Below are 14,395 nucleotides of genomic sequence, written 5' to 3'. Positions count from 1 at the left end.
GATTATTAGCCTCTAGTGGGGGGGTATTGGACCATGAAGATCACAAGGATACCTTTATTGTTGTTCCCAGCCTTTCCAATTGAGAAGTTGCCATATTACACTTTACGATGGAGTTATTAAGCTGAATTGAGAGAAAGCTTTGAAAAATAAGCAGTAGCTTTTAAATGAGGTGTTACCAAAACCAATTTTCTTCGTTTTTCAAAATCGCTGTTACGACGTGAAAACAGCTTATCGAAGAGGATGTTGAGATTGACAAATTTGATTTGGAGGAGAAGAAAAAACTACTTTTCTGGTTTTTTTAATAATAAGAAGAGCCAATCAATCTTTTTTCTCGCTACACAGAAAACCAACTCATAAGTGCAGTTTTTTTCTCCAAAAGGGAGGCGGGATATTATTTCTACGAAATTATCTTATTGATAAATTATTTTATAGCCTCTCAGGTTATGATGAAATCATTTGGGTAAGTATAAGATTCAAAGTTTTACCATGTCTAGTTGATTTGACTTGAGCCCTGACGAATGTCTGTCAGGGCTCGAAGATAGGCTGAGAATAGAAGATTGGAGCTTTTCCGGTGCTGTAAGATGGTTTGAGGTCTCTGTTTCGTCATAAGTTCCTTCCTCCGCCACTGTCTCTGACGAGAAAATCAAGCTTGCTTGGCCTCATAGTGGCATCACAGCAGACCTTTTATGACTTTTCTTAATCAAAACTGTGACTGCTATCAATGCTGCAGAGTAACCTTGAGGATTGCCAACTCTTGAGTACATTAAATCCTAGTAAATAATACAGCATTTATAATGGAATCTGAGTAATGGATAATTTTCCGGGTTTGGTCTGTTTTGATGGTCTTTTTTGGGCTGAAAAACCTTTTCCTACCTAAATTATCTTTTTATGGAATATCTCCCCGTTGTAGCATAATATTTGTGGGTATAAATATAGATTTTAATTACTCAGTTAGGAACTATAGGGTACATAGACAGGGAGCAGGGCTCATGCTGAATAAGGAAGCTGCTTGGTCCTATTTAGGTTGGGAAGGTATTGATAATGAAATACCAGTCGCTCATTCTATTACTGAAAAGTACAGGGTATCAGATATAGTAGCATATGCCCCCGTAGAGCCAACCTACGGAAGTAGTAATAGTAGTATCCCCAGGTGCACTTCCATGACAGCCTTATCCATGGATTCCACGACAGCCCTGCTTTCAAACATATCCCTAGCTCACCATTCCGACAACAGCCCTATCCCGCCATTCCATGACAGACAGAAAGTGTGCGTCATAAGGAATGTTTACTCTTGTCTATTACGTAATTGGAGTTCAGGGTGACACAATCTTGCATGACTTTGATTCAATATTGAAAAAGAGTTCAGTGTGTCAACATCAAAAATGCCTTAGTAATGGATATGTTTACTCTATTGGGTATTGAAGGTGCTAACAATGGCGAAATGAAACCTAGAATGCCTAATGCTGAAGTAGAAATTACAAGGAGTTGCCGGCTAACCCTAGAATGTGACGGGATGTTTGCACGATATGTTACATCATTAAGCAAATTCAAATTGGAAGTGCAGTCATGCTTGGCAGCAAAGTTAATTTAATGTATATACAAAGGTTACAAGACAGATTAAATGCACCATGAAAATATATTGAAGACAACAATCAGCCTATAAAAAAGTAGTAAGTTTGTTATTTGCGAGATCTATTGCTGGTCTATAATTGGTTGTGAAAGTGTTGAGATTAAAAATGAGTGGATTTGAGAAACAAAAATCAGACAGAATCTAGTGACTTTTGAAAAATGGTTAATTTTAAATGATGATTTTCTTGAGTTATATCTTCAAAGGAAAAGTTTTTCAAGAATGCTTAAAGATGTAATGAAAGATGAGTCTCCATTATTGGACTGTTGCTTGAAACTTTTACATCGTGGCCAGATGCATTTACTCAATCTATTGATATATTAATTGAAACAAAATACAATAATGTTTTGGATTTGCCTTTAACCACTACCTAGACGGTCATTCTGCAGGGCAACAACAAATAAGTCAAATAATTTTTGTGACCTCTCTTCCTCCTTCTGGGAAACTTTTATTTTCTCCAGTCAGTTTCCTTTTGGAAGTGACACAATCAACATCGAAAAATGTTCTACACGTGTTTATTGTGTTTGTATACATTGGGCAGCTGGTTATCCTTTGAGAATCATACTTTTATTGATGATTATAAAGAATAGTGTAGATTTTGCAATCTATATAAATTGGATAGGGGATACGTACTGCAAATTGAAGACTATAATTCCTGTGCTGAAGAGGTTTGTGACTTTCACAGTAGAGGAATCATATGCTCAGATTTTCACTATAATAAAAAAAAATACTTACCCTGGCATGATTGCAAAAATCCTAAGCGTGATTTCATTTTATTTTTAAGAGACTGGTATCGTCTTGGTTTTAAATTGTTTTTGGATGAAGAACCTGGTCTACGCTTGAATTGCTGGATTAATAAAAAAGTCTGCTTCTTACGACATCACTGTGAAGATACAGGCCACTATGATTATAAACTTACAGACTTTTATTTGGCTTTTACAGAAAGGGATTCTTCAATTTTGCATATGACATTGCTTCCAATAACCAAATTGAAACACGTGAATTTTTTTTATATGAATCAAAACAGTAATATCGACTTTGCCAAGAGATATAATAAAGATGAAGTTATATTATTTTGTGGAAAATATGACCCTGACTTTGCATACAAGTGGTGAATACAAGTTGAATCAGGACGAGCTGCCTCCACTTATCGTTTCTGATGATTACCTATACATGGAAGAGAAAATCTTAAGGACACAGAGTGATTTGTGCATACAAGTTTTATTGATAAACAAAATGTATAAATATTTTTAAAGCGCTTTATTTTCAGGGCACTAAAATCTAAATTATACATACAGGAAAGAATATTTCCAACTAGAAAGTCCACCAATCAAGGATTGTCAAAATAAATACTGAAAATTCACAGTAAGCATACCCGTGACATAAAAAAATTAAATATAAATAATGCACGAAAATGCCTGTTTTCGGTTGATAAATCTCGTACTTACATTCAATTTTGAATAATATATTTTTCTTTTTGCTCAAGGAAGTTCTTAATGTGCGGAGTGTAGAACGTATGCGGTAGGCCAAGAGGATCAAAAAATTCAATATTCTTCGCTGTTTGAAAGATGTATAGCCAATGTCCTGTATTTACAGTTGATGGGCTATTATTAACAATGATAAGGGTGTTGTTAACGCTTTGAATATGCTCAAGCAAATCTGAGGGTATGCAATAGGATTTGTATTTGGACATGTAAGGATGCAAACTATGAACATTAATTATTTGTTTTGTGTTCATGGGGCAAAGTCCAATAGAGCGCTGCCAACAGGGGTAATTTCCCAATAGTTTTTAGATTGATTCAGGGATATTAATGCAATACTCTCTTTCAATGACTTGGCAAAGGTACACTCTAAGGTTAATGCGCCCGTTCGGACAATTGCCGTATTTTGAGTATCGGACAAATCCAATACAATGATACCATGAGTTTATGCAAACATTTCTTTGGTTATATCATTTTCAAATAACTGTGAAAATCCTCATTGAAAGTTGAAAATATACGTTTTGAGAGAGCGCTTGTTGAAGATAAAATTGTTCATAGTAACCATGTTTTACACTCACATTAACATTTTCCGCATTGAATAGATTTAAGGATGAGTTAACTGAAGGATGAGATTCCTTATATGGTAGGTATGCCATTTTTAGTAAAAGAAATCATTTTTCAATCTAACAATTTTTACTTTTGGTTTCTTCTTCGACAGAACGATGTTTTACGCTTCCGGCCTAACTTGAGACTAATATGTTATGTGGTATTTTCTCCCTTTTTAAACCTTTTCCGCTTTGTTGTGATTGCAATCGCTCGATGAGGGATCGCGCACTTGACCTAAGATTTTTTGAAACACTCTCTTTACAAACCTTTCCAGTGCCCAAATCATGTAATGTAGAGGACAAAATTCTGCTACAACCGGTGCAATATATTTTTTTTATCCAGGGGTAATGCCAAGCGAGCCAACAAAAGGACTAGAAAACAACTAAAAAATGACTAAAAAACACACAGAAGACTGCTGGGATAGAAAAAAACAGGCCAATCCACCAACCACTGTTCCATCCACCAACTGGTCCGCACTTCCATCCACCAACTGTTGAACTTTCTCCAGACCGAAACCCTGTCTATGACATACACTTACGTCTCGATCTCAAGTACGATAGTGACCGTGTGGTAATAACTTCACACCACCCGCACATACCTAAGTTTTATCTGATATGGTCAATGTGGCATATTTCTCTACTCAAACTGAGTAGTTCTTAAATTTTCAAGAGCGTTTCACCATAACCATCGCTCTTGGAACTAAATTATTTTCTACAAAGTTCCTATAAACACTCATATCGAAATTTTTCTTTACATAGTGTGAAGGAACCCCCTTGCAGACTTTTTAATATCCTAATTGTGTGTTTGTACACATCACCCTTTCGGACCTACAAGCACACGGTGGGATATCACGTCGCTCCCTCTTCAGATTTCAAAAGTAATAACTTATTTGGGGCCTGGCGCTTCACTAGCTCCAGGTAAATGGACTCGTCCAATTAGCGTAGTCCATTCAGGAGCTAAAATGTTCTTACCATTTAGGAAATCATCTAGAATATTTTCTGTTTTAACTTTTAACAATAATGAATAGCTGTCCCCATAAGAAACTTGACCTTGTCCCTCCCCCTGGCATTGGAGCTTACACACGTTGTAATAAAATTCCAACATGAGTTTTTTAGAGATTTCTAATATGCCACTACCAGTGGAAATGTTTTATTTAATTTTACACTTCTTTTTTTCAATGTAAAAGGATAATATCGGGGTCCATAATTATGAAAGATGTGAAATTCGTACCTGCAATGATTCGGGCATATTCTTTTGGGTCGGTCACAACGTCACAACGACTCCTAATGTGCACACTCTCGCACATCTTACCGAAGGCGGAACTTAGAATAAGCTTAAAGATTTCTTTTTTGATTTTTGTTTTTGCTCAGACTTTTTACTGACAAAAGTGTCAATAAACGTCTTCATATATGGCCTTTGGTCAAATCGGAGGGCTTTATTGACCTTTGTAACATTGATACCGATGGCCGGCTTCCACCACAAAAGAACATGATTTGCAAGAATATTCTGTTTTGGATGAAGGTCGGCAATAAGCTTTTGTTTTGAAGGTGTCCAGCGCATACTCCCATCCTCTACCAAAAATAAATAGTAGGGACTCAATGAGTTCTTAGGCACTATTCTATTTATACACGGAAAACAAAGTCCTTTACTGAGTCATGAAGTTCCATTGGTATTTAACTATCAGTCTTCAACAGCCATCCTTGTGGTCCATTCTCCTCAACAGTGGCAATATAGGGGAAATCTGGAGCAAAAGGGCCGTAAAGCCATTTGTAATCCCCACGCGGTAAAAAGAAGTAAAACATCGCCCACGGGTAAAGGGAATTCTTATCCAAGACAACCATAATCGACTTTTTAACCGTTGTGTTTCCTAGTTGGGTCAGTTTTGAGTATCAGACCCCCGTGAAAAACATATCCTCCGAGCATGGATCTTTCTTCAAATAAGACTGATTCACGTTGGTAATCATACCTATTTTTGCATCACTGATCTTAGGAATTAGATTCATCACCAGATGAGGAGTTGAAAAATAATAACCAAATCCGACCCAAATTCTTCGTAGATTTTATCTGTACACACAATACCAAGTAACTTCAATCCATCACTGGCCAGATAAATTATACAATAGTCCTTCGAATTTTTACATCCTCTCTTGGCCATCCATTGACGATCGTGAAGTGAATCATAAAACGCTTCGATTGGCAGTGATTTTTCCTCCCGTCACCTTGAGATGGAGTTGTAGCACTCATACGGGTATGTGTCCTTACATGTTAATAAGTCATACATTCATTATCTCAAAAGTGCTGTTTGAGAAGGGGGAAACTATTAAAATCTCTGCTTTTTCGTACTTAAATACACTGGCTTAAGGATTATGGAAAGAAACTATATGAGTCTAAAAAACGGATTTTATTCAGGTACGTATTACCATTTTTAACTGTTGACCATTTGAATTCTAAGAGCAGCAGCTTCTCAGATGATTTGGGTATGGTGTTCTATAAAAAAGGCCCATCTACCCATGTGCCATCTACTACTTCACCTTTCAGCAAGCAAGCGCACTAATACTGGTAATATTAATTTTAAATCATAGTTGGAATTGTGCATGTTAACCAAAAGAAAGTAGTGCTGCCTAACATTTACATTACAAGATTGATGCGCCACCCCCCGAAAGTTACGCCCGTGATAAAATAGGATTACGCAAATGATTGTGATCGCAGACTTTCATATCCCCCACTGCTCCTAACAAATTTCTTCTTGCAAACACAACACATATTTTTATTTCTAATGGTCAACTCGTCTTCTGGCGATAGGGTTTTATGATAATTCGTATTGTGTAGCCGTGAAATAGACTTATTAGCAGTTTTGACAAGTTCAACCATAGCTGCACCTACACAATCTTCCCCACCAAATGTCTCAAATACCTCTACCAATTGCAAGATGTTACTTGAGACTCCTTGCTCTTGGTTATAAGAGACTGCAATGGCTTCGGTTTCTTTAACACCATTCAAATTTGGTGGATCGCACACGTCTTTGAGCTTGGCCTCTATATCTAACACCGCCCTGTCACTTTGCAAGAGTAAATTTTTAAAATTCTTAAGCCGCAAGATGACATTGTCACCTGAAACCTTTTCCACGGACTGGTACCAATGACGCTTACAGTGCCTCATACGATGTTTTAGCTTTAATTCATTACGAAGTCTTGAAAGACACATTAAACAATAGCAGCTAGTCCCTTCGTGCTTTTTACCCTCACTTAAAACCCGACTAATATTAATTGCAAAGTAATGTTCAATTGAATCAGAGTCTTTGGCAGGCTAGTAAAGAAGCCATACCCAGTGTTTTACTGAGTCAATGAACGGAGCCTTTATTGAATATATTACTCCCTTTTTATGTTTAAGTTATCCCTGATCATACTCTGTATTGTACTGTAACAGTGGAACCCCCATCTTTAAGCGTTTGTTGGTCCTCTCAAAAATGTCTATATCCTTAATTGTTACAGGATAATGTCCCTTTAAACAATTCAATTCTGCTTTAGGAAACTCTGCCACATCCCCACCTCCATTAACTACATAACTGTCCGAAGTGCCTTACCAACATCATCTTTTGCGGGCTTATATCCTGCGACGAGGACCAGCTACTTGAAGTACTCTATGTCCTTATAGAAAGTGTTGTGTACCTCTACAATCCCTCAAATTTACATTATATTTTCCAAAATTACCCTTCCTTCTCTCACCTCTTAAAAAAATCTTCTTTAAACTTTGTTATATTTATATCGAAATTTTCAATAAACAACACAATTGACTCTCTCCAATTCTCATTCTAATTCTCTACCCTATTAAAAAATACTTCCTACCCAATACGAAAAAACATCCTAAAAATTATGTAAGTTTGGGCGAAGATACCGCTATTCTGTTTGTAGGTAATACGGGTACACATCACTCATCATTTCATTAAAAAAAATTAGTACGAGGGATACTTTTATGCTGTCTCGCCCTCCCAGCTCCCTAATGTGTTTTTTGAGAAGTTCCCGAATCTTGCTGAAAAATGATTGTGCTACATCCACGGCATCCGTATTGATACTACCATTCGTAAGGGAGTTGAGGGGATCTCTGACTTCAGCTCTAAAAGTAAAAATATTCTGCAAAGAGGTATTGGCTATATACAAATCAGGTAAAAAAGGGGGAGAGCCGGCACCACTTTTTCTTGCTTTCCCCATATCGCCATGAGGGGCAGATGCCTGTTCTTCCAGCACCCTCTTTACCTCAATAGTTACCACTTGGTTTTATAGATTGTCTAAAAATCACCATTGAGGCTAAGATCCCTGCCGAGACTATCTACATTAAACTTGGGGCAAAGTATACTAAGAGAGCTCACCCCCCAATTATAATCCCATTACGTTCACTATTCTCCAGGATCGTACAAGCATTGTCGTGGGATTCGGATGGCAATACCAGCATGTGAACCTAGAAAATAATAATACCTTATTAGACTATTGAAGCACTTCGTTCTGTGAAAATAATTTATATTAGAATGAAAGAGAATAGTTAAGAATGATCGTTCAGAGCTAGAAAGACCTCAGTAGCACGTAAAGGTCATACATATATATAACCCTAAAGGGGCCAGTTGGATGTATTGAGACGACACTACCACCTAGAAGTCTAATGAACATACATGGGTCTCCAGAGGGACCCTTTGGATGTATTGAGACCATGTTACCAGTTATAAATTTAATGACCATACATGCACCCTTCAGGACTATGGTTCACCCCTCTACCAGCTATAAAGTTAATGAGCTAAAGTTAGCACATAAGATGTCTCCCATTTGCGCTTCAGGTATTTTAATGCTCTAAAGAGTCTTAAAAAAATTTATCGAGGGGGAGGTTGTGTTCATTGCGGCTTCACCAATGAAATCGACGAGTAGTTGGTTGGTCCATGTATGATCATCATTATCGTCCTGGAAAAGAATAACAAAAATTATTCGCTTTGAAGTATTAATGATTTTGTTGCGAGAGCAACACTTTGGTTTCGTCCCGTTTTTTTTGTTGTTTTTTTTGTTGTTTTTTTTCCTATTCCGCCGATGCCGGCTTATTCCTGGAAACTGGTAAGGGTCAAACCTGTGCGGTTTTTACGGAAAGTGTGGACCTCAGACCGAATTGATGAATATGGCATTCCATTTTGGAAAGCTTCACAAAACTCTTGCCTGGGGCCAAAAAGGATGGTTTTTGCTTGTCCACGAGCCAGAGCCTATGGTGTGCGAAGTGAAGTGGAGTTATGTAGCCTAGGTCAGAGAGGAGAATCTGAGGTTGTGCAGCCAAGCTTTCGTTTCATCAAACCAAGTTTCTGCTTTCGAGTGGAAAGCTCCGTTCTAGCAGGCAAGCAGGCATTCACCACTTTCAAATTGAAGATGGACTAAGATCAATAAGTGTTAAACTTATGCGGCAGTTACCCAGCGCCAAAGCCAATATAATCTTCTTTGAGTGATAAATAGAAAAATTTACAGAAGCAAAAAAGCGGCATTTTCCCACGGGTCCGAAAGTGCTGCCGTGGTTTTGGCTGGATTTATCGTTTTTTTCGGACTTGGCATTGAGGTAGAGAAACTTTATCAGATGTACCTTGTAAACTTTAAATTTCTGTCTTTGCTAAGGAAATTGAAGCTTATCCATTGCATCTTTCTAAGTGGTGACGTTAGATAGTTGGCCTTCGGCAAAAAAATCAACTTTTGAACTAAGACAGATAGAATTTTTTCGAGGGCAATTGATAGCTCTTGTTTAGCTGATCAAAGTATATGTCATCTATTTTTTGGTACAAAAACTCCTTCATGAGATATACTAGTTTGAAAGTTTCAACGGGTTGACAACTTCAGTAGAAGGGTACACAGTGAAACCAAAAATAAGCCGATGCCAAGTGTGAGACATGTAGGGGAGTTGTAAGGAAAGGTCGGCTGTTATCTCATAATCGTCTTCGCCGATGAGGGGTCTGCAAATTTTACTATTTTGTTATTTGTCTCCAGTGTATTTGATGGTAAGACCGAGTTGGTTCGAGTGGTAAGACATGTAGGGGACATGTAAGTAATAATCGTCTGTTAGGCTACAATCATCTTTAGTGAAAAGGGGTTTGTAACTTTTGCTAGTTGGTGTATCCTACGCATACTTACTGTAACCTAGAATTAAGTGTTTACGCAACGGGTACAAACGATAACGTAAAACAACGAGGCAGTTTCGTAATAATTAATAGACTGTCCTCTATGGTATTTTGATCCATAAAAGTAACGGATAGCTTTATAATGCCAACTAGATTATATAAGATATTGTTCCAAGTCTTGATCCGTCACAATGTCTACGATTGAAAAGGATAAAGTTCAACTGGCTGCAAAGTCAATTTAGTCACTTCTTTCGATATTCTTTTGTTATTGTTGTTTTTTCAACGCTGAGGAATAGCCTTTGATCATGTGATTACTGAACTTGTTCTTCTTTGAACATAACGTTTTAAAAGCTTCGATAGGCTGAAAACTTCAGCGTTTAACCGATAGCAAAGAAACAAAACCAAAGTGTTGCTCTTGCGACATTTTTTTCGGTGAAGCCGGACAAAGGTTGCCGCAACACTTCCTGTTGCTCAGGCAACGTAGGTCCATTTTTAAGCTGTGAAAAGAAGATTAATTTATGGACCCTCAAATTTCCTTCATAGAGGCAATAGTAGCGCACTGGATATCAAAAATACCTTATTTAAAAAAAAAATACGAATAACTAAAAGCATGGTGAAAAGTTCATTTCCTTTATGACTGAAGGGGCCCAAAAGCAGCGTGGAACTATGGGAGTGTCTTTAATAGTTTGTAAACCTTAGGCCAGTTTTGGACCCTCTCTGTACTAATAGTCTGACAAACTTATCTCACGTATAAATTTAGTTATTACCATTAAATCATGGTGAAAAGTTCATTCCCTGTGGCCTTCCTTCATAGTGTGGGCCCCTGATAACTTCCCTCATTATTCAGCTTGGGATTACGACCCCACAAATCTCTTTCTTAGAGGCAATAGTAAAGTGCTCAGTTTTCAACAATAGTATCTTAAAAACACCTTATTTTCAAAACACTACTAATAGCTAAAAGAACGGCAAAAGGGTCCTATAGTATATTAAAAAGAATATACATTAGCTTGAAAAAGTGATAATTTCCTTTTGTCACGCCAATAAATAAGCTTTCTAAAAGAATATCAAAGAATTTACATTTACATTAAGACTGATAGCTCCATCCTTCATCGGGGTAGAAGCCCCCACATCAGGGTTTCCCAGGAGGTTTGTAGGTCCCGATGGGCCAGCATCTTCACTGCCATAGGACAAAGGTCTTGAAGCTCTGGTGACTTCATTCTCTTTCTTGCGGAAGGCAGAAGAGGTGGCATGCACGATGACTGAAGATCTTGAGGTGGGAGCATTCTCTCCGCTTTGCACAATCCTCGCCCTCTTTTGAGGAGGAAGCTCTGAACTTAAAAGAAAAAAATTATAGTCTTCCATGTTCTGAAAAATACATCTTATGGAAATTAGTCTTGATAAAAGAAAATTACACGGTTAAAATAAATCTTATCTTTTTCATAGCAATATATATGACCATTTAATAAGCATATAATTTAGTCATCAGAAAAAACTACATTATCCCTTACCCACCTTAACGGGATCAAAAATACGCCAATTTGAAAATTCGATGTGTAACCCTTTGCTCTAAGTGGGATTTAAACTTTCTTAACCTTACTAAGGGAACAGAAAAATTTCGAATTAGCAAATATCATAGATAATAATTTTTTTTCTCTATGGTATACTAAAGAAAACATTCTTCGCACATATTTTGTTCTTAAGCTTCCACTAGCGCTCATGCGTATGTCCTCAAGCATATCACTAAAATTCTTGCAATAAAATTTTTGTTTTTTTCCAAATAATATGAACCTAATTTCAAATTGTCTCCAGTTAAATTTAAAATGAATAATCGTTCATTTTCCTGACCTGTGAAGGTAGAACTTTTCCAAAAAAAAAAGTAAGGAATATAATCTATTTGATTAATTTTTATTCCTCACTTAAATTTTTGCTTTTATTCTCGCTACAATGTTTTATACAGTGTTGATATTTAAACATGTCCTTCCTTCTTTATCATTGTCAGAAACCCTGCTCCCTCTCCAGCTTAAATTATAGTGAACTAATTTTTCAAAAAACGTTTAAAAATTGGCCACTATTCAGCCATCTGAGAATTCTAGGGCTTGCTTAAATGGTGACAGAATAGGTCTCATGGCAATTATGTAGAGCCCCTTTTTCTAGACAGTTAAAGTAGAATTTTATGTGAAATATGTATCAGAGATAACTTCAGAGTTAAGACTAGGGAGGAGGGGGGCTCTAAAATAATTCGATACTATTGTCAAAAAGGACGCTTATTTGCTATTTTCTAGTATAATAAATCTACCCCTTTCGTTGATAAAATCCATTTTATCAGCACCTAAAAACAAGGAATATGTTTAACCATAGTACCCCAATTAGCGATTCATATGTAATATGAAAACATCTAAATTTCCCGGCTGGTACGGCTTTCATCCAATTGTCTGAAGAGCACCTGTCCAGTAGAAAATTATGGTTTACACCATTAAATGTTTAACCTAGTGCATCTGTTTATACCCTTTTTTAGCAGACTGCTTTGATTAGCAGTTTTAATAAATTTGCAAGAAAATAAGAGTATTCTAATAGCAATAAACCTTGTTATGTCGAGGTTATCTGTTAATTCAATATAGAGAGCTATAATAGGTTAAATTGGTAGAGGCTATAGAAAGAGGAGTTCACCAACATAATAGCAGCTGTCGGTTTGAAAATAAGCCTTTAGACCATTAATGATTTAAATTAATTAACGACTTTTTGTAGTTTTTTTTGTAGTTTTTACCTTTTTTAGTTTTTTTTTCTTCTTTTGTATTCAAGGTTCGAACCTGGAACCTCTCGGACCTAAAACCTGAAACATAACGCTCTACCAAATCAGCTACTTCGGCTTCCTTTTTTGTACGAATCTGCTTGAAAGCAGTTTTAATTATTTTTGCGGAAAATAAGATTATTCATTTAGTGATAAGACTTTCTAGGAGGAGGGGGTTAGATGTTTATCTATTATAGGGAGTTTTAGTGGCTCAAATTTGGCAGGGAGATGCTATATGAAGACGGACTCACCAACATATAAGTAGATATCCAATTTTTTTTCAAATTTCTAGGGTCGTTCATACTAAAAAGTCTCATGTTATGTCACTTTCAAAATCTGATAGAAGACAATGGGAAATTCTGTTCTAATACCTGTTTTATATCCTCTTGGAGACAATGGAACTACTCGGTTGCCACGTTAGAATAGCAACATATGCTTTCCAAGAAATAACGGAGATTCTTTGCTCCATAAAATATATAGTCTCTCGAATGGCTCTGCTGATATAAACGGCTGCAAATTTGCTTGAATAAAATGGTGGATATATCGGGATGATGTAAAGACAATGCCATTGCTTGGGAGAGGTGGAGACCCTGATGGTTTTTCAAAGGAAGTTCTGAAGTAAAGAAGATTCCTAGAATTTTCAAAAAGAAACAATGACATAATATTCTGAAGAAAATTCTGAATAAATTCTGAAGTAAACAAGCCCGTAGGGGTTTTTAAAAGAAAATCCTTGGGTCCAGAAAGCCCCTGAAAGTTCCTATCAAAACCTTAGGTTTTTCAAGCATATCAACCACGGTAATTCTGAAAATTTTTGTCCTGGCCCTTGTAGGTTTTTTTCAAACATAACAAATTTAGAAATCTTGGGCTAAAGAAACCATCGGAAGTTTTTGAAAGAAATCCTGGGGTAAACAAGCTTTGACCCTTTTAGGTTTTTAAATAGATAACTTCGATGACCACACTGCCATGAAAGCTTTTTATTGACAGTGAATAGATATAAAATTATTTAACTGGATATTTCGAACACATATACAGTGTTCATCATCAGCAGTAAAACTCCAGGTCCAGAACACTGTATATGTATTCGAAATGTCCAGTTAAATAATTTTATATCTATTCACTGTCAATAAAAAGGTTTCATCCCTATTTTTAACTGTTTTACTTAGGTTTTTAAATATAAAAGCCAAGGAAATCCTGAAGTAAAGAAGCCTCTTGGAGGTTTTAAAAGGGAAATCCTGGGGTCCAGAAGGCCACCGAAGGTTTCTTCCTATAACTCAGGTTTATAAGCCAAAACACCCAAGGAAATTTTGATTTAGCGGCCCCCCTGAAGGTTTTTAACATAACACCCAAGGAAATGTTGATTTAGCCAAGTTTTTTTTAAGAAACAAAGTATATTACGTAAAAATCATAGAAATCATGAAGTAAACAATCCCTGACCCTTGCGGTATTTAATCAAAACAACCAATGAAACCTAGATTTGGTGGGGCCCTGAAGGTTTTTAAAGGAAAACTTGGGGCCAAAAGGCCACTGAGGGTTTTTTTATAGAACAGTATTAGATTTTTTAAACACTCTAAGAAACGATGACGTAACGACCTTATATCCCGATTTATTGGGACTCCCCGTAGGTTTTTTAAGCACAGCAACTATAGAAAAAAACTTTTCCTATGATCTAACATGCACCTGCGTCTCTTACTTTTTTATGACGTAAAAAACACCTGTTGGCTGTCATGGAATCCAGGGAGAGGGCTGTTGTTGGAATGGTG

The 14,395-nt window shown here is 36.7% G+C and overlaps 1 long non-coding RNA gene across 2 annotated transcripts; it reads right to left on the bottom strand.

Moving 5' to 3' along the window:
• Positions 1-2,747: 2,747 nt before the first annotated feature.
• Positions 2,748-13,036, bottom strand: LOC136029711 (uncharacterized). 2 transcript variants are annotated; one of them, XR_010618091.1, is made up of 3 exons: positions 12,887-13,036; positions 10,925-11,180; positions 2,748-8,169 (listed from the first exon to the last, which is right to left on the bottom strand). It is a non-coding gene; the product is annotated as an uncharacterized LOC136029711 (long non-coding RNA). The 2 variants fall into 2 exon arrangements; XR_010618090.1 differs by having other exon boundaries at positions 2,749-8,169; positions 10,931-11,180.
• Between the last annotated feature and the right edge of the window lie 1,359 nt (positions 13,037-14,395).

Source organism: Artemia franciscana, chromosome 1 (genome assembly GCF_032884065.1).
Source record: "Artemia franciscana chromosome 1, ASM3288406v1, whole genome shotgun sequence".
Taxonomy (NCBI): Eukaryota; Metazoa; Arthropoda; class Branchiopoda; order Anostraca; family Artemiidae; genus Artemia; species Artemia franciscana.
This window is presented reverse-complemented; position numbering and strand designations above follow the sequence as displayed.